General features: G+C 39.2%; 1 protein-coding gene across 1 annotated transcript in view; it reads right to left on the bottom strand.

Annotated features, from left to right (window-relative positions):
* The window catches only part of grik4 (glutamate receptor, ionotropic, kainate 4), a 327233-nt gene that overhangs the window by 232590 nt on the left and 74645 nt on the right, over window positions 1-19998 (bottom strand). Inside the window, exon 4 of the mRNA XM_028573124.1 lies at window positions 4799-4994. The gene's annotated coding sequence lies outside the window, so the exon portion shown is untranslated. The remainder of the gene's footprint in view (window positions 1-4798; window positions 4995-19998) is intronic.

Here is a 19998-nt window from a genome sequence, read left to right as displayed (position 1 = left end):
AAATGTCACTTTATGAGGTTTTTAACATTAATATGCGTTCCCCCAGCCTGCCTATGGTCCCCCAGTGGCTAGAAATGGTGATAGGTGTAAACCGAGCCCTGGGTATGCTCCTCTGCCTTTGAGAAAATGAAAGCTCAGATGGGCCGATCTGGAATCTCATCTGGAATCATTTTGAGGCATAGCTACAGACACAGACTTGGCACATACTAAGGAAAGCTCATTGTGCCTCTAGTGGCTGCAATTCTTCACCAAGGCTGAATTTCAGGAAAGAGACTTCAGATACAGTATTAGGGGACCACTAAGGCCTATATAAAATCATCCAAAGAGCACCATGTCATGGGACCTTCAATAGTCAACAAAATTATTTTATTATTATTATATTATGATGAAGAGTTTCCCAGTGTATTTACTGTGTCTCCAGTAGGTATCTGGTATGCTGATGACCTAGTGACTTCAATCCTCATTTATGCAATTATGATTTACTAATTACATTTCAATCACTATCAATCAAAGAAATGTCAGTGACATTAGGTTTGATTATTCACCATCATTTAAAGATCCTAGGTCAAAGAAATGTCCCAGATATTTCCCTTATTGACTCGGTGTTTCTCTTTGAAAAGTAATTAGCTGAACAGCAAGAGCACATTGAAAGAGGCCAGATGGCATTCAAGCTGGATTGGTGCTGTGGTCAGCTTAGGCATCCCATCTTCTTTAGCCTCCAGTATACAGTAGCTGTCTGCCAGAGTCCTTGTACCTGTCTGCCTCAGTAATCTTCCAGGGAGCAGACAAACATCAGTGGGCCTTATCTCTACTCCTCAGGAGCAGCCAGCAAAAGAGGCAGGGAAAAGGCAGGTGGCCCAGAGGCAACACAGACAGGAGCAGACTAAGGCCGACTCATACATTCAGTCAACACACAGATACAAACAGCTCATTAAACACATGCATACACACGCATCTCAAACCACATGCATACACACGCATCTCAAACCACACGCATACACACGCATCTCACACACACACGCATCTCAAACCACACACACACACGCATCTCAAACCACACACACACACGCATCTCAAACCACACACACACACACACACACACACACACACACACACACACACACACACACACACACACACACACACACACACACACACACACACACACACACACACAAAAAACGTATTCTGAAAGAGGGAACTGAGTTCATCAGACATGCACTGTGTTTCTGCTAAGCAGGTAAAGAATAACTTGCTACAGGCATCAATGATGCAGTAAACAAAGTGCAGCAAAGATTATTTTCTGAGCATGTCACACCAGAACCAGTTCACCATTTCCAGTACGGCTGAGGAGAAGGATTTACCCAGTGGCAATATTGAATGCTGCGGTTGACACACACACTGAGGGGCTATAATACACCATCTGCTCCAAAGTGATATTCAATACTTGCATCTCATGCAAGATTGCACATGTGGGCAATGAAATTGAAACCATCTCCTCAAACCACTTTCCTTGAGCCAAAGTCAGAAAAAAGTCAAATTCTGTCAGTAGTAGATTTCACAGGGCACTGGTGCCTCAGAGAAATCTAATGTCTTTACAGCATACTGTGTGTTCTGGCATTTGTATTCACAGCATACTGGAGCTGCCTGTGGGGGATGTGGTGGCTTAAAAAATATGAAATGCGTGTTATCCTGCATATGAATATGAATTTGTTTTTTCTGTCACTGGCACACTTAAGAGTTTGTAATACTACATAGGCTAAATAAGTGGCATTACTTTCCAAGGAGCGTGTGCATGTGTGTGTGTGTGTGTGTGTGTGTTAAAGATATCTTTTGTTACAGTAGGCCTAATTGAAAAGTTCCCATCATTGTTTGTACACACTGAACATATCTATCTGGTGTAACACCAGCACTGACACGTGCAATCTGTTAGCTTTCAAATCGATTTGATGCGGATTTAAAAGGAGAATTTTGCACCAACGTGTAAAAGAGAGGAATTCACAGTGAAAATCTGAACTCTGAGAAACAATGATATGTATGCTACCTTGTGCTTCTAACACCCGGTTTGATTCTATAAAAACAAGCTGAGTTGATTGTTTGGGCAAATCCAGATCCTCTCAGTATTCAACTATAAGCCTCCTGTGATTCTTTCTGATCTGAACAGAGCACCGCAGGTAGCAGTTGCAAGGAAGCCTCCAGACAACAACATATCCTGTCCTGTAATAAACAACACTGGCAAAAACTCCACCATTTGCTATAGGGTACAGTCTGGCACCTTTATCTAAAAATACACCATTTCTGCAGCTTTTGTGAGCTGGTTTTGTCAGAAACCAAATAAATACATGTAAGGGAGGTCACAGAGAAAGTAGAGATGGAGAAAGGACAGAAAGCCGTTGCATGATGACACTTTCTGCCTGGTTTTATGCAGTCAGAATGTAGGATAAAAGGTTGCATTCTTGTTAACAGAACAGAGATTAGCCTGAGACAAGCCAGGTGATGAGGTTTTACTCAAATGCTGCAGCAAACTCATCATTATTATTGGTTATTGGTATTGGCCAACATTTTCATATCTGTGCATACCTACTTCATACAAAAATAAATACTTCAGAATCTTAAAACTACATGAAGTTTAGCTTGATATGCAAACACACAAGATGTACTGATATATCAAAAATGTCATCTTTATTCTAAAACTTTACTGTATACTGTATCGTCAGTTCTAACCAATCCATGCATTAACAGCACTCAAAGTGTGTTGTTTTATTAGTTGTTTATTAGTCGACTTTCATTTTATGATTAGGATTAATTTGTAAGGTATATACTGAAAAAAAGAAATGCCAAAGAGTTGCTGCATTTCCTAGTTTGTTCAGAATTTAAGCATTTGCTGAGTTTGTTGACGAAAAAAGTAATGTTATGACTACAAATAAGTCTGTTTCCATTGTTGAGAAGGACCTTTAGTATTGTGTAAGCTCTCCCTCTAAACTATAGGGCTAAAGAGGAGCCAAAGAGGACCTTTTGCACAGGAGCTTTGCAAAATTTGGAATGATTGACACTCAAACTGGCTGTCACAAAAAAAGAGAAATCCAGGATATGCCCTTCTTTAAAAAAAAAATTTAACTGAGTCTTATAGTACAAGTTCATCTGCCAGGCTTGGTGAGACCACTCAGGAGGAGAAACCTAAAAAAAAAAAAAATACAGTTATGGATCCATTTTACATGGATGGCCAAAAACCTCTCAGCTGAAGAAATTTCAATAAAATAATCCCCTTTCACGCAAACAGTGCTGAATTATAGTCCAATAATCAGCTTTTGTACCCATTGTGGTGCTCACAGAGAAGAACGGAGAGCGTGTCACTGTTAGGTTGCTGTGAGCTATCTATTTATTTTTTCCAACTACAGTAGGGACCCAAATTGGCCTTCAAGAAAAGATATTTTTAGCCATTAAATTACAGTGACCACACTCAATTCTGTAGCAGCAAGTACTTCTTAAGCAGCTTAAAGGAAAACTTGACCCTGGAAGCTGTTATAATGTTACAGTTAATATATCATCAGCCTGTGATGTTCAGTGTGTCCAGGGGATGGAGGTAATTTTGTGGTGTCAAAATGATTCACCTTCTTGTTGCATCCTTATTGTACTTTAACCTGAACGCCTCATCTGCCTCTAATTCAGTTAGCGTTTTCCTGCATTTTACAGAATTACTTTCAACAACTCCCAGAGAACTTGCCTGGACTTGTCGCATTCACCAATGCTTTTATTTATTTTATAGATAGGAGCGAGCAATGTAGAATACTAATCACAAGAGTAAGAGCAAAAGTGTGTGTTTTCCTTGGCTCGGTTGTTTCGCTCATAGATCTCACAAGAGCAACTCAACACAAACTTTTTGGAATCGCTGACCAAACTGGAGACGTGGGCAGCTACACAGAGGTCCATCCTGATGTTTTAGACTGCTGACATTTTTATACTCAAATGAACCTCTTGAACCCAGATATTCCCTCTTCAGTAGCGTCAATATTATAACAGTTTCAACAATCTACAGTACAACGTTGTCAAAAATAGAGTCTCTCTCTGCTTGTCCTATACCTGATTCATTACAGTGATGCTACTGAACCGTGTGTGATTTTTATTTTGAGTGAAATATTCAAATCTGATATGCTGATATGATGTATGGAGTATTACATCAAATGAAAAGACATGTAGATACCTGTGCATTATTTCTACATATTTTCTTTAAATTCAGCGTGGCATATTTAGTATCTTTGGACACTTTTGGAACTTTGCTAAAATAGAATTCCAATATATTTAACAAAAGAAAACTAAATATGTTTGTAATGATGGGTTGAGTAAATGAGTTTAAATAACATTGTACATTGTGCTGAAAATATTTGGCATGATATATATATATATATATATATATATATATATATATATACACACACACACACACACACACACACACACACACACACACACACACATATATTTCTAAATTTGCTTACTGATTACAAAATACACTCAGTAATGCAGGGTATATCACCAATAGTTGTTTTTTTTTATACTTATATCACTTTCACAATTTCCTAAAAAAACATAAAAAGTCGGATAAATCTCAATGCTTACTTCCTTTAGTCCCTCTTACGTCAAAAGATGATGAGATTGATGGACATGACAGGATGAGAGACCTTAGCCTAAACTCATTGTGATTCATTATGGCCTCTCCCTCCTTCACTCGTCACTCTCTCCATGCGGTCATTGAATAGGGCAGGTGAGTGGCGGCTGATTACCAAACATCTTCTCCTACCTTTGATCTCCTGAGGTGTGGGGCTCTAATCCATCTTGCAGCACAGGAGGCTGTCTGATCTGGGTGGTTGTGTTAGCCACTTAGCTTCTCCTCATCTCACATACACATAGAGTGTGTGCGCCCCCGGCTCTCGCACAAGTGTGTATATACACGCACACAGTTTGGGCTCCGACTGCTGCGATGCTGCGCACACACACTGTAAGAGACAAAGAAAATCAGAGATTTCTGAGTCAGAAAACACAAAAAGAAGATGAATAGGATTTTATGAGGCACGGACATAGACATGTTATCAGGGAGCGCAATCAAGGGTTGCACAGGGTTTTAGTAATCCTGAGACATGAAGACATTCTATTGTTGTAGACCTCCTCAGGGGAGTGTACGGGAAATCAAAAAGATGCTTAAAAGGCATACTTTGACAGTAAGCTATACATTTTCAAAAGCAACTTCAGAACAATGGTATTGCATTATAAATCATATTCCTGGTCAGGTATCAGCTTCTGCAGTCCTATTACAAATGCTGAGGCCAGCCATTTAAAGAGCATACAGTTTGGAATCTGCACTGCAGTTTCAAAGTTCACGGTCCCATTTTGCTGATGGTCTTGTTTTACTGTTTGTCCCTTACTTAGCTATATACCCTTCCTCTTTATAAAGTGTATTCAACATTTTTCATACTGTCACTACACATACTCATCAGCATTCAAAACAAGGCCTATAGCAAGACAATTTCCACGGTGGATGAGAAAGTAAATGTCACTTACAAGATGAGCATTAATCTCATGTCATTGCATTTTAATGGCACCCTTACTAAGAGGAGAATTAAACTTCTCCACAGAGATGAACCGAATCACTTAGCACCATGGTGAAATCGCCCTCCTGCGTCACAGCAAATGCACAACCTGCCATGCCACCAACTGTTAGCACATATAAACTACAGTACACACATACTAAACCCAAGCATGCACATACACATGCACCAGTGACTTTGTTAAGTGTTACAGTCATAAACAGGTTCTCGTAACTATTGTCACACCATCTGAATTATTGATTCTCAACTTGATGGTCAAAGATTGAACAAAGGTTGGTATTGTATGAATATTAAAGCTGTTATGTGTACAATTTGGAACTTTCTGGCTTTAGAACCATCCAGTGGTGATATCAAAAATGATGATTTGATAGACAGCAGTGCATTGCAACCACTACACCCTTAGTTCCACTGATCCCACCTGGGGACACTCACTGTGTTGGCATGCTCTAACAGAAGTGCTTGTCAGTTGGTCAAACAACCAGTGAAACCACCTACTCCCAGACCACCTCTTCCCAGGCTTGCGCCTGTCTACTTCTTTCCAAAAGTGGCAATCCAACATACACGCCCACTTGACTCAGTGATTGGCCAGGTGCGTGAAGGTAAAAGAGAAAGCAGTGTTTGAACTTTTTTTTTTTTTTTTTTTACTCTTTTAACAACTATTGTTGACTCTTTTTATGAGAACAACACTAAGAATGTCTTCCAAGGAAGACCATAATTAACCATAATCGCGTCTCGCACCTCTCTATGACAGCTGGCTTTTCACTCCGAATTCAAGCACTTTAACCTTCCGTGATTGGAAAAAACATTGTACACACAAGCTCTTTTCAAGAAAACCTCCACCTTCCTACCCCATTCAGACAGACATTGTGACGTCTGTGGTCTGAATGAGTAAACCATAGAAATAGAATCAGAGTAGAACGGATATTCCCATTCAAATCAATATAGCAGGATGGTCAGAGCGGCGGCCATTTTTATGTGTACCGTTTCCATTGCAAAGAACTGTGACTGTAGTAGCGGGCTAACTTCCACATAAACTTCCATATAAACCGACTTGCAAAAAGTCACAGACTCACTGAGGTGAGGTTTTGCGACAAACGAGCAGAGTAGTATGAACAGTTTTTTTGCAGTACGTTCGTTACCTTGCCGCTAAAGAGGAATTGAGGATCGCTGGATTTAATTGCTTCATATTTCTTCACTTCACTTCACTTCTGTCTTGGTAAGTTGTCAGGAAAACGGAATACTCAAACTAGCGTATTACACATGACTGACGTGTGTTGTCACCATAAAAACTAATAACCACCATTTTCTCTTGAACTAGTCTAATGGCCATTGCAAACAGTTCAATGTCCGTTCTACTCTTGACCAGGGTTAGCGTGGGTTGTAGGCTGCCCAGTTTTGGTGAACTGGCATTTATATATATTAAATGATAATGATGTTAAAACATCATTCAACCAGCTACTCAAAAAGCAGTCCATCCAGAAAAATGAGTTTTTTTGTGATTGTTGCGGGCAAAAATCCTTGATTATGCGGCATGTTTTCTTAAAAAAATGCAATGGAACATGAATATGAAATTTTATGCAATGAAATTGAGTGAACTTGCAAAAATTGCGGGAACCTGCGATGATGTTCGCGTCGCGTAATTACGTCACTTCATAACGTTCCCATGGCAACCGGGGAAAATGGCTGCTCTTGTGTGAAGTAAATGCAACATTTTTCAACTTTCTGCTAAGATATATGGGATTTTTTTGCAACAAAAATGCGGGGATTATGAAATCATGCAAGCACCGCATGTTTTGCACGGAAACCGCTAATTTATGCGGCGAAAGTGCGGCGTGTTTGAAAAAATGCGCCCCCTGCATAAATATGCGGACTTTGGCTGATTAGGCATTGAATTATGCAATCGCATAATCACGTATTTCTGGAGGGACTGAAAAAGGGAGCGAGAAAGAAAGAAACAAAGAAAAAAGAGCGAGAGAGTAAGAGAAAGCATATGTAGTCAAGTGAAGGTGAAGATATGACTGATGACTTGAATTAGGAATCATTTGATGCAATTCTCCAGTTTAGCAGTGCAGTGTATTGAACTAGATTGTAGACTGGATTCTCTGCTAATGGTGACAACCAGAGATTAACCTGTGACAGGTGTTGCGTACGAGTGAGCCCAAACACGTCTCCGGTATGAAAGGGGTATAAGAATGAAGGGCTGAAAGCGCAACACAGACTCCACCACACTGGGAATCATTTTTCGACAAACTTTCTTGTGCTATCAGAATCATTTGAAAGATGTTATAATCACATAAATCACATACTGGCTTAGTGGATTACATAAAGTATGTACTTTACGAACGCAATTGATGAATATTTCTTAAGCAAAGCATCACTGCAGCAGACAAGTCAAAGTTTCATCGCTATCCATGTCTCGTATTAGGTCATCTAGACAAAACCGCATGCTATTATATTGTCGATAAACAATGGCTTAGTTCTGCTGGTTTGTCTCTGCAGTTTTGATCTGATGTTTGTCTGACTCCTCTGTCGACAGACTGTAAAACACAATGCTGTTACTTTATCATGGCACAAGGAAAACAGAGACTCTGCTAGCACTGCTACTTTACCAACGCAGATTTGACTTTAAAGTACTCCAGTGGCTCAAGTACATTTACAGAGATGAATCAATTGTTCCATTCAAAGCGCGGTTTTATTCAGTCGGGAAATCTTCTTGTCTGCAATTACTTGCAATATGTTTTAAAGAATGTATGTACTGCATACAGCTTGAAACGATTTACAGTAGGCACAGAATAAAAGGTTAGATCAAATGAATACTTTAAGCTCTTGGAGGGGATGTGGGATAAATAATAATGGGGAAACTTTTGAAGTGCTGACATATGTAAAGTTTCAGCAGAAAGGATATTGTTGCTGAAGCCTACTCTCCTCATTTCCCCGCTGTCTTCATCTTTCCTCACCCTTTTTCCATTCTTCTCTCTGCTTTACAGCCTTACAGCCTCATGCTGCTGCTGCATACAAGCCAAATGTACAGATTCTGTTTCCTGTCAAACACTGCCCAAAGGACTAAAATCCCTATTGTACTGCCTTCCATTACCATTACAAAAAAAAACAGAGTAACCTTTACATATTTTGAGCAGTGGCATTGAATGGAAAGCCTCAGTTACAGCCTTAATGCATTAAATAAACAGTGGCACTTTCTTTTAAATGTCATCATTTTCACATCATGTAGACTCTGAGTAATGTAAATGAAAAGGTAGAAATGCTACTTAAGTTTCTGGGCATTCAATTTGTTGAATTCAATGTATTCATGATGGTTTGCAAATTCCCCTTGGCTATTAATCCACTGACTAAATCCTAGGTGCTGAACATGTTTGCAAATAGCTTCACAGCATGTGCATATCATTTTGTATGGAAAGAGAGATGAGTAATTATGTTTTGGTTGAAATATATCTTCTATTGGTATGTTTGTGATGTAGTAAAATAAAAACTGCTAGGCACATTTAAAAATATACACAACCACCACACTACAAAAGCTACATTATGAAAAGACCTGATGAAATTATTCTCATGTATTTTGGACCATTTGCACTGAGAAATGATTAGCCCTAGGCTTCAGTTTTTCTGCAAACTCACATTCTCAACAGGAATTTGGTTTGTAGTCATCTTGAAAATGAAGGCAGACATAGCTTAATGCCCAGGTAATACTGATGTATGTTTCAGAAGCAAGTGTTAACTCTTTACCAAGTATTGTATTCCCGAATATTATCATAAAGACATACATAATGTTAACATAGCAAGTAGGGGTGGGAATCACCAGAGGCCTCACGATACGATATCACAATACTTATGCCACGATACAATATTATTGTGATTTTAAAGATATTGCAATATTCTGCCATATATTGCAATTTATTACCTTTTTTCCAACTTCAAATTTTTCAAATTTTCAAATTATGTCCCCAAAAGAAAACTTTGTCAACATCTGTTTTATCTAAAAAGATACATTTCTCTGTTCATCTCACTTCAATTTTATTGCTGCAAAATGGGATTGTCAAGCAGACAAACTGACCAACACATATATAATAAAAGATCAATACTTGGCATCTGTGTATCGACACAGTATTGCCACGGAAAATATTGCAATACAATGCTGTATCGATTTTTTCCCCCACCCTTAATAGCAAGTTGTACAAACAACTTACCGGCCAACTTTTTAGTAAATATCAGTCTATTTAAAACTGCAGTTGAAAAGAAAAAGACTTTCGAATAGCACAAACAAAAAACACACCCCCTCCATTTCTGCTCTCTCCCTTCCGTACTTTCAGATCCAAATGAGGCTCAGCCATGTCCATGTGGTAATCTTAATAATCAACCAATAGGTTTATGCAAAACACTACTGTTGCTGTACATAACAATAAACAGCAAAAACTGTTTTTAGAAATTTGAACACAAAAAGAAAAACATTTTTCCTATCATTGATATAACACATTAGAGGTCTTTGCTGCTTTAGCAGAGATGTGCATACTCTCAAGAGTTTTTCACTCAGTTTTAAATGTCTTGCTGGGGTGGTGATGGCGCAGTGGATATGACACATGCCTTTGGTGTGGGACATCCGGGATCGATTCCCACTGCGATACATCAACCAATGTGTCCCTGAGCAAGACACTTAACCCCTAGTTGCTCCAGAGGCGTGCGACCTCCGACATATATAGCAATTGTAAGTCGCTTTGGATAAAAGCTAAATGACATGTAATGTAATGTAAAAGAAAAAGTTCAGCTTAAACATGGCCAGTATGCACTGATGTGTAGCCGCAAAACAAGTATTACAGCTGATCTGACATAATGTCCTCAGGGATACTGATACCACCTCAGGCTGCTTCCCATTTATTCAGGAAACTGATGAGGGAAAAAAATAACAGTATTTCAGTAATATGCCTCCACTGAAAACATTTCCTAATTATCAGTTAAAATTGTGAAATGTTAACTTATTCTCATGTGTGCCGCTTTTCGTAGCTGTCAGTGACTTAATGAGCTTGTGTGTGTATAATGTAAGCTTGCACTGCATGTATGTGTGTGTTTGCCTATATGTGCATGCAAATTAAAAGTGCACTCATAAATTTTGCTTTTACTCCATGAATAAAATCCATCAGCTCTTGGATTGGATGGATTTTTCATTTGACTTTCCTCTTCAATTGCCTCTGTAAAAGAGAGCGAGAGAGAAATAGAAGGTCCTAAAGCAACTTGATAAAATGCTGTCCTGAAGCAGATTTATGTTGATTTACTTCTAAACATGTGTTGTTCTATTGTGAGCGCTGCAAAAGTACATGACATATGCAGATATTTCACCAGGAAATCAATGGAATATGGAAAGGGCAGGAGAGTGGTATGGATTTTTCAGTTTTTGCTTTGGCATGGCCATCAATCCCTATAGGTAACCTGGGAGAAGGAACAAACAGGGGCAAACAAGCAAGACAGCCACTAAGAGCTAAGGCAGCTGAGGTGACAAGTTAGGAACGTTTTGATTTGTTTGCCCTTTTAGCGCGGTATAGCAACCCACCACTCCAAGACATTTTCAGTAGAAAATATATTTGCCTTCACTGCAACTACAAGTGACGATTTTACTTGCACATCCAGTAGAAGCTTTGACTGTCCTCTAATAGGATGTAAATATATTGCATTTGACAGGCACTCATTACCACCGATTCCAAACTTAGAGTTACTAGTGCAGTGCCCGTTGAAAATGTGCCTGTTTGGAACGGGCAAACTGCTGCTTGTAGAATTCTTCAAAACCAAATTGTACCCCAAAATTACTTAAAGAAGGACCCCAAACCACTTCATATGCACCTCCACTGTATAGCCTACTACTGACTTACAGTGTAGGCTACGTCTACATCAGAGGCAGACATTGTATACACTGTATTTAACTGACAGAGAACGGGGCAGATTCAGAATGTAATCACAAAATATCAGAATGAAAATGTGGAGTAAGCAGACATTAGCGTCATGGACTCATGGCAGTGTGCTACCCATCCGGCCCATTATGAGAGCTAATCAGCACATATTTGCGTTCATCAACCACCAGAACGACCGTGTGTGTGTGTGTGTGTGTGTGTGTGTGTGTGTGTGTGTGCAGAGATAGATAGATAGATAGATAGATAGATAGATAGATAGATAGATAGATAGATAGACAAGGCACCTTTATTTGTATACGGATGTGTGTATGTATGTGTGTATATATATTTTTCTTTTTTAACCTAATGTCTGTCTTACAGCAAACTTATTCTGTACACTGTATTCATCAACAGGATTTGAATATTTAAATCTGTTTTACTGCTCTTTTATATTTGTATTGTTCACTGTAATCTTCTTCTTATTGTTTTTTTTTTTTAGGTAGACAATTTTAAGATCTGTCCAGGGACAACGGATGAAAAATAGCCTTTTGGCTAATTCTGGTGCATTTGCAGCAATGTTAATTAATGTACACTGTCCCTGTCAAATAAACTAATAAATAAATAAATAAATAAATAGCACATTTCAGCAACAGGGCAATTCAAAGTGCTTTACATAAAACATTAAAGAGCAGTTAAAAACATCGCTACAGAGCTTAGTTTAATCTTGGTAAACCTTGCTAAGTCCGGGACAGTTCACAGTCTGTCTCTTGATAAATTTACAGAAATATCTGACAAATTTTTCCTTCTTATTGACCTAGTTCACAGACTAAATCTGACCAGTTCACAGACGTGGTCCTTGTATGGATAATCTATTGTCACACCCATGTTTTTTGAGTTCTAATCTATGTCACACTCGCGTTGGAGAAATTCTCAGAAATATGACCGTTATCTGTTCAAAAATACCACTAGATAAAAGACAAGAATAAAATTGACAGTGCAGTATAAGAACTGAGAGATAAAATACGTGAATAAAAGTTGCAGTGCAGTATAAGAAATTAAACATTAAAGAGCAGTTATAGAATGTCATACAGTGTCATCAATGCAACTTCAGTATAAAAAATGAACAGTTATTTAAAGAAAGGCAACATCAAAAAGATAGGTCTTTAGCTTTGATTTAAAAGAACAGAGTTGCTGCGGACCTGCAGTTTTCTGGGAGTTTGTTCCAGATATGTGGAGCGTAAAAACTGAATGCTGCTGAATGAGAGAGAGCGAGAGAGCGAGAGACATGTTGTCTCGTGTTGTATGATCGTTAACGAATTTAACACTTCAGCGGAGGTGCTCATTTCCGTACAGGTTTAGTGGCTTGACGGTTAATGGTGAAGTATGGATTTGATTTGCGGGTTTTTTTTGGCGACGGTAATGTTATTAGTGTTGTAAGTTAGCGGTAGACTTAATTAACCCGACCCAGGGCGAGTCTGATGAAAACTGATGTGTCTGCCCGGTTCAACTCTGAGATTTTCTCGCATTGCACAGCGTTGTGAAGGAATAATCTCAGAGATTACGTTATGTTCTGCCAGCTCACAGCAACTTAACACAATAGCAGGAAAAGAGTCGCCCCCGCGTGTGATGTGCAGGTTACCTTCCCCCCCAATCACGGACACACATACACAGATACGTCTCACTGCCACTTGTCTGTAGCTGGCTGTGCTTTGCATGTGTGGGATTCTGAAACGTCCTTAAATTCTGGAATTGTCGTTTGTTTATTCAAAGTCAAAGACAGTCCAAAGTAGTGCAACTCTGCACATTTTTTGTGGGTATGAGGTGTATGTCACATTTTAGCTGCCAAAGCTCCGCTGCTCTCTGTCTCTGGTCCTCAGGGTGGGAGGGGGAGTGGCCAGCAGCTAGAGCGGCAAAAGCCAATGTGTGCTTCTTTTATCTATATATTTAATGATATATTTTGCATTTCTAATCCAAACAACGCCAAACTTGGCACTGCACTTACTTGTGCCCGTAGCAAGACACCTGTCAGTTTGAAATCCATTGGACTAACTAAATGTTGCGTTTATAGTAAATGTTGATTTAATATGATATGAGAAGTTTGATAAGCTAATAAAATAACATATACTGGTTTAGTTTGTTGTTTATTTAAATGTCTGGAAGAGCACTGTAATAACATTGTCAAATCATATTTCAATTGCTTTTTGTGAGTTGATAAATGTAACTGATTGTGTTAAATGGGCATAAGATATCATCTCATATCAATCGCTGGCCCCTAAATTGAATCAAATTGTATTGCGGCAGACATTGTGATATCAGCAAATATCATATAATTGTCCAAAGAATCTATATAATATTGGATCACGATACAACTTGTGATATACACCCCTAGTATTGTTGATGTTTGTTGGCTTTCCCTCTTTCCCCCAGAGACACTACAGTATATTGGGTTTTAATGCAGAGCCCATTAATCGATTTGTCAATCGAAAATTATTCTGCAATTAATTGGATATTCCTAATCCTAAAGCTCCAGAACAGCGTCATGATTGATCTCAAGGTAAGATTGTAGAGAAAAAGAGAAAATGCTGAGTTGAGCTGAAACTGAAGCCGTGAATGCCAAAACAGAAAATGGATTGCTAATCTTATTTTTAACATCTTTCAAAGTAAAAGTGTACGCCTATTTAGGAGAGATTTGTCCACAAGAGAGCATTGCTCTAAAATGGACACATCGTAGATTAAATTAAAAAGAAGATTATTTGGAGAAGGATGCATTTCTTGTTTTCTAATGTTTTATATGTGGGGGTGTCTTGGTCGGTCAGTCAGCTTGTGTTAAGACATTCCTTCCCTCTGCTGCTGTTCTTAAAGCTGAACTCTTTGCCTCCAGTTATGAAGGAATATAGCTTCCTATCAGTCTGTGCCGTGACCCCAATTGGAGAGCCATATTCACTGCAACACACAGGAGAGATGAGACGCAGCAGTGAGCTGCCCAGGCAGGCTGCAGGGGAACGATAAAGCTTTTAGAATTCACGAGCTGTCATCACACCGTCCCTGACACTAACCCACCTCGCCCCTCCCCCATCAACCCCCAGGTAGCAAATGGGACATTAGGTGAGAAGTTGTGTACAGTGACACCACAAATATGGTAGCCTGGAAACCAGACAGAGCTCACGTTTATTTGCTCTGGCAGACCGATTAAGACGATATCTGACGGAGGAGCGCCATGCTTACCGAAAGTAGTTACAGAATGTAACTGCGTCCAAGTGCAACGCACCAGGCTCACAAAACTCAGATCAAACTGTCAAACTAGGCGGTGCTGAACAGATACGAATCACGTTTGTAATTGTTTTGCCTTAAAGGGGTGATAGAATGCAAAAACGATTTTACATTATTCATAGTTGAATAATGACAGTTTAGTGGGTAACTAGGACATACATAGAACCTCTAAATCCCATTGACACCTCTTTCCTCTGCAAATCTCACAATTTGAAACTGCCTCTGAAAACAGGCAAATCTCAACAAGCCGCCTAGTTGACGTCAACTCGGCGGCTCCTCCTCATTTTGGCTCTGGCCATTTTCAGCCCAATCAATGTTACATACCCCATTAGGAGACCATTAGGAACAGTGTGAAATACCCTGTATAGTCATTCTATCACCCCTTTAAATGCTTTCAGAAACACATTTTAGTGTACTGTTTAGCTGTAATTTGGGAATGTTTGTGATTGGCAGCCTTTTTTTATGTTTTCATGCTTCAAAACAGACCAAGCACCGCTCCAACTTGCATGTGTTGCTCAGCGCTGTCGTTTCGTTGCTATGATTGGTTGTGGATCAATTCAATTGGTCCGGGCCGTTGATAACTCCACTTGGAAATCCAAAATGAACAGAGAGGTTATAGACTAATAAGCTTTTGCATATTAGTCTGTCGATGCCAGACTACAAATATGCAGGCATGACAAAACAATTCCTCACCAGTTTCTCGACCAACCCACACAGAATGTTGACGTTAAATATGATTTCCATGAAGGTTAAAGATTTAATCAAAGAATTAGTTCATTATATGTATCTTGCTGAAATTAAAATGTAGTTTTTTTAGTAGTTTTTTTTTTTTAAAACATTTTCACAATTTTTTTTTTGTTGAAAACAAACACTGAAAGAAAAAATCCTTGATCTTAAAATGGTCACAACCAGATTTGCAGAGGACAGAAAAAGTGTACAGAGAATACAACAAAAGAAAATGTAAGGAGAGAAAAAGCTATAGAAAGGCAGACAGCAGTACAAATTGCAAGTGTATGACCGATAGGGAGTAAAACAAAAAAATTGAAGCATTTTCAGATGGTCTAGAGGACATTGGGTTAGACTACAGTTAAAGCTACACTAAGAGAACTACATTTTAATTTCAGCAAGATACATATAATGAACTAATTCATTTCATGGGTTATGTCCTTCTGTGACTTGACCAGTCAGTGGCAGATATTATGATTGACCAGTGTTAGTCAAGGCACAGTCATGTAATGGTGTAAAGATTATTAATGGGCTAAAAGCAGAATTAACCAGCCGTTTCCCAGCGAATACATTAAAACCCTAGAAACAATCCAGTTTTGATTATAAGACACACACACACACACACACACACACACACACACACACACACACACACACACACAGGTTTTGACCAGGATTAAAAGGCACAAAGAAGCCTTGTAGAGCAAAGCAGAAACAGCGACCAGAAGAGCTTCTTTACTAACACGTATCACACTTGTAGTTGTCACAGCTGCGCGGCATCGTAAAAGGTAAACATTTTGGTGACAATCTCCACATCTGCTGGCCTTGTAATGGTTTCTGACCATATGTGCAGGACCTTGCAATAAAAAGACAGAAACCAATCAGAACATAGCAGCTGGTCATGATGGCAGAAAGATAAAATGCATGGGCAGACAAGGAATGCATGTGTGTGGGGGAGAGAAACACAGTAAGATTATAGGTGGAGATGTGAGACTGATTGACTTAACAAGGCAGAGAAAGAAAAGGATGAGCTGAAAGAGAGAACAGAGAAGTAGCAGCAGGAGGGGGAGGGCATATTAGGAGCTAGAGAACTTGAGTGGCGGACTGCAACGTTGGGCATTGCAGGACAGAACAGACTCATTTAGGCGTCTGCAGCCGACGCTGCTGAATGGCAATAGTGCTTCCTCTGCTGCTGGTTTCAGGGACGTGCCTGGAGTGTAGAGTAGCCTTCTTCCTGTGGCCTGGGGCCTTAAATCAGTTCTGCACTAGACACACCAACGAGCAGCTGCACACACACACTCTCTCCAACTGCTTCTCTCTCATACTCTCTCTCTCATGGTCAACAGAGAGTCCCCATTTGCTCACTGTGACCCCTGGGTGTGACTTTAGAAGACAATATTGATCTTGAACGTGACTACATTCAAGAGAGAGAAAAAAATTCCTTAACAGCTTGGCTAATGGGACAGCGCGGAGAGGTTCCAGCCAGTGGGGAGCCCTAGAACGACATCCAGATATGAGAGTGCTGAAGATGAGTTAAGAGGTTTCTCACAAAGCTCCAAATAATGCAGTGTAGATTCAAGAAACTGTAGGCCTGAGGTGTACCGTCCTGCCGGAAGGAAAGGATTTCAGAAAAACGTCTTCGACCCAGGCAGCATGCGAGCGATATTGAGCAATAGCAAAGGCAGGAATCAACACGGCTGGTATGTCCTTGCCTCTATTTGAATCCTGTTGGGTTTTAACCATACAAGAGGACACCAGGTGTTTGTGTCTCCTACAGTTGTTCATGTTCATTTATAATGCATGACCTGGAGTACAAAATTCCTCCCTGAGGGTACACAGGTATTTGCATAATTTACCACAGATTCCATGAAAGCAGACATCACACAGCACTACTTTCGGAGGAATGTGGTTTATAAGGAAATCCTGGTGGGGACAATCCAAGAATGCATACTATAATTTCAACAAGATTCAAATTCCCTCTTACATCCATCACAGACATGAACATAGACAGCCGTGATATGACCACCACACTAAAGCAACTGCGTTTCACAAACCAGAAAATGACCTGTATTCTGTTCAGACACATAAAGGGCCTGTCTTCAGAAATGGACATATTGTTCTCCTATCAATATGTCATATCAACTTAAGGTTTAGCTTGAGTTTTTACTCCAAAATCCAACATCCAAAATGTCCCTGACCTAGGTGTAGGTACTGTATTTCTGGAATCTCTCCTGGGACAACACGTCTGCAGAATTAAACAAAAAAAACGGAAAAATCAACATCTTACATACATCATAGAAAATGACATGCATCACGGAAAATCTTCCTCAGACAGTTGTCATGGTTTTACTCATGACACGTCATTCACTACCACATCTACGCCACAACATCCATCATATACAATGTATTCTCAACAATGATGAGGTATTTTATCACTCCAATATGACACATTTGTCTAATATCTAGGGAATCATCTAGAGCTCTATGAACTAGTATTTTCTTTTTCACATCTCCCAATGTCAATAGATTTTTATTTGCCATTTTGTGACCTAGAACAAGTGTATGAGTAGTCGCAGCCAAAAGTCAAATTTGTTCATTCTGGAAATGAGAAAATGATTCGACATGAATTATATTATGTTTATTATATTGAGAGATTATTTATTTATTTATAGTCGAATATGCACCGATGATACAAGAATTCAATTGTAACTGGAGTTAATTTCAATGGCTATGGTGAATATATTTCATTATCTTCCTACTCTCTTCCTCCCAGCCTCAGCTCTCATCTCATAAGCAGTGATTCATTAGCGTCTTTGCGTGCCATAAGCTAATTTACACAGTCATGGGGTTATTATGAGCCACGCACACTCAGCACTTCATAAAGTATCCATCCCCTCTATTGATCCAAGTCTGTCTTGTATTAAAGTCTCCAGGTGCTTCCAGTTTTGCAGTCTGTTTCTTTTTGAACCTGCTCGCCAACCAAAGCCAGCCAGAGTCTGACAGACAAGGACCACAACACACAGTAATGGCTCTTTGAGGAGATGCTCAAACATGAAGACCAGCTGACACTGAGGAAGGGCCTTGAGAGACGCACAGCATGTCAAAAGGGCCCTTGCATTTGCTTGGGTGTAAGGTTGTATATCAAATCAACACACTTATGAATGTACATGCACCAACATGACATGTGTCAGGTCAAGGACAAGGCCAGAAGCAGTAATAATGTCATAATGATAAACATTTTAACTTCCTACCTATAGTGTTCTTACAGTGATTAATTGTAAATTTGTGAACAAATGCAATAGTGCAATATCTGTTTTCAAAGTTCAGAGGTCACAAAAAAATAGATATTTCAACTGTCTAAGATTATTGGTGTTTTTACACACCGTACGGGATAGAAAACATTTGAGTTTTAAACAAAAGCTAAAAACAGGCTGGCATTTAAAGTGTTAAATCAAATATTTCCTCCATTTTCTTCAAACATTACAGAGGAATCAATGATCACTGTGAAGAAAGACAATATCATAGAGGCTTTAGGGCGTAATATTTCATTATTCATTTCAGTACATTTTCATGAACCTTATCTTTTTGTTAAAATGGTCTTCTTACCACCACAAACCATCTTAATTATGATTTGAACCTGCAGGCTTACATTTTATGGCCTAATCTTCACTAAAACCAATGGCGCTGATGAAGTGTGTTAGTGAAAATGTGTTTTTAAGTGCAATTATGCAGCTGTTGTTTTGTTCCACTGATGTTCCTATATCCATGCCTTTGATCCATTACAATCATGAGTTTGCATGAGACGGAGAATCGGTTTGATTCATACTTCAGGCTGTTAACAGTTTTGATCTCCATGTGACTTCTTGATCCCTTGGTTTTATGGAAAGTAGTGAAAAAGGGCTTTTTTGTTGTTAAGTACACATATACAAACTTATTGATCCAGATTGTGCAAGTGGTGTATTTTATTGCATAATAAAGCTTGGCTCTCTGTAAGATACTGCAGATAAAGGTACACATACTGTAGCAGGTCAAGGTGTGCTATGTTTCTAATGATCAAGGCATTCTTTCCACATAAACATCAAACGTGTTTCAAAAAGAAGGGTCCAACTGACTGGTTGTTGTTGTTGTTGTTGTAAAATGATTTAAGCCAAGGTCCTTGCATAGGCTCAACAATACAATACAAAAACAAAAATTCATTCTAACTAGTAATGTGGTCTCAGATTCATGCTTTAAGGCCTAATTGGTTAAACTTCCATGCCAGTGGGTGTAAGATATTCCACTTGCTGTCACTGCAGATTATATTTCCAGTTATTTCTGGACTCCTCAGTTACTGCATCTTGATTGCCTGTCAGCATACTGTATAATTAGGTGCATACATGCATGTACCACAGTACATGTTACAAACCGTAGATTTTCAAGATATACAGTATGTGTGATTTCCACCCTGTATTGCAGCTCCAGCCATTTCCTGAAGCCGTAGCAGGTTTGTTTTAAAGTACAACTAGTGT

The sequence above is a fragment of the Perca flavescens genome, chromosome 3 (assembly GCF_004354835.1).
Source record: "Perca flavescens isolate YP-PL-M2 chromosome 3, PFLA_1.0, whole genome shotgun sequence".
NCBI classification, from domain to species: domain Eukaryota; kingdom Metazoa; phylum Chordata; class Actinopteri; order Perciformes; family Percidae; genus Perca; species Perca flavescens.
Note: the sequence above shows the minus strand (reverse complement) of the source record. Positions and strands in the feature narration are given on the sequence as shown.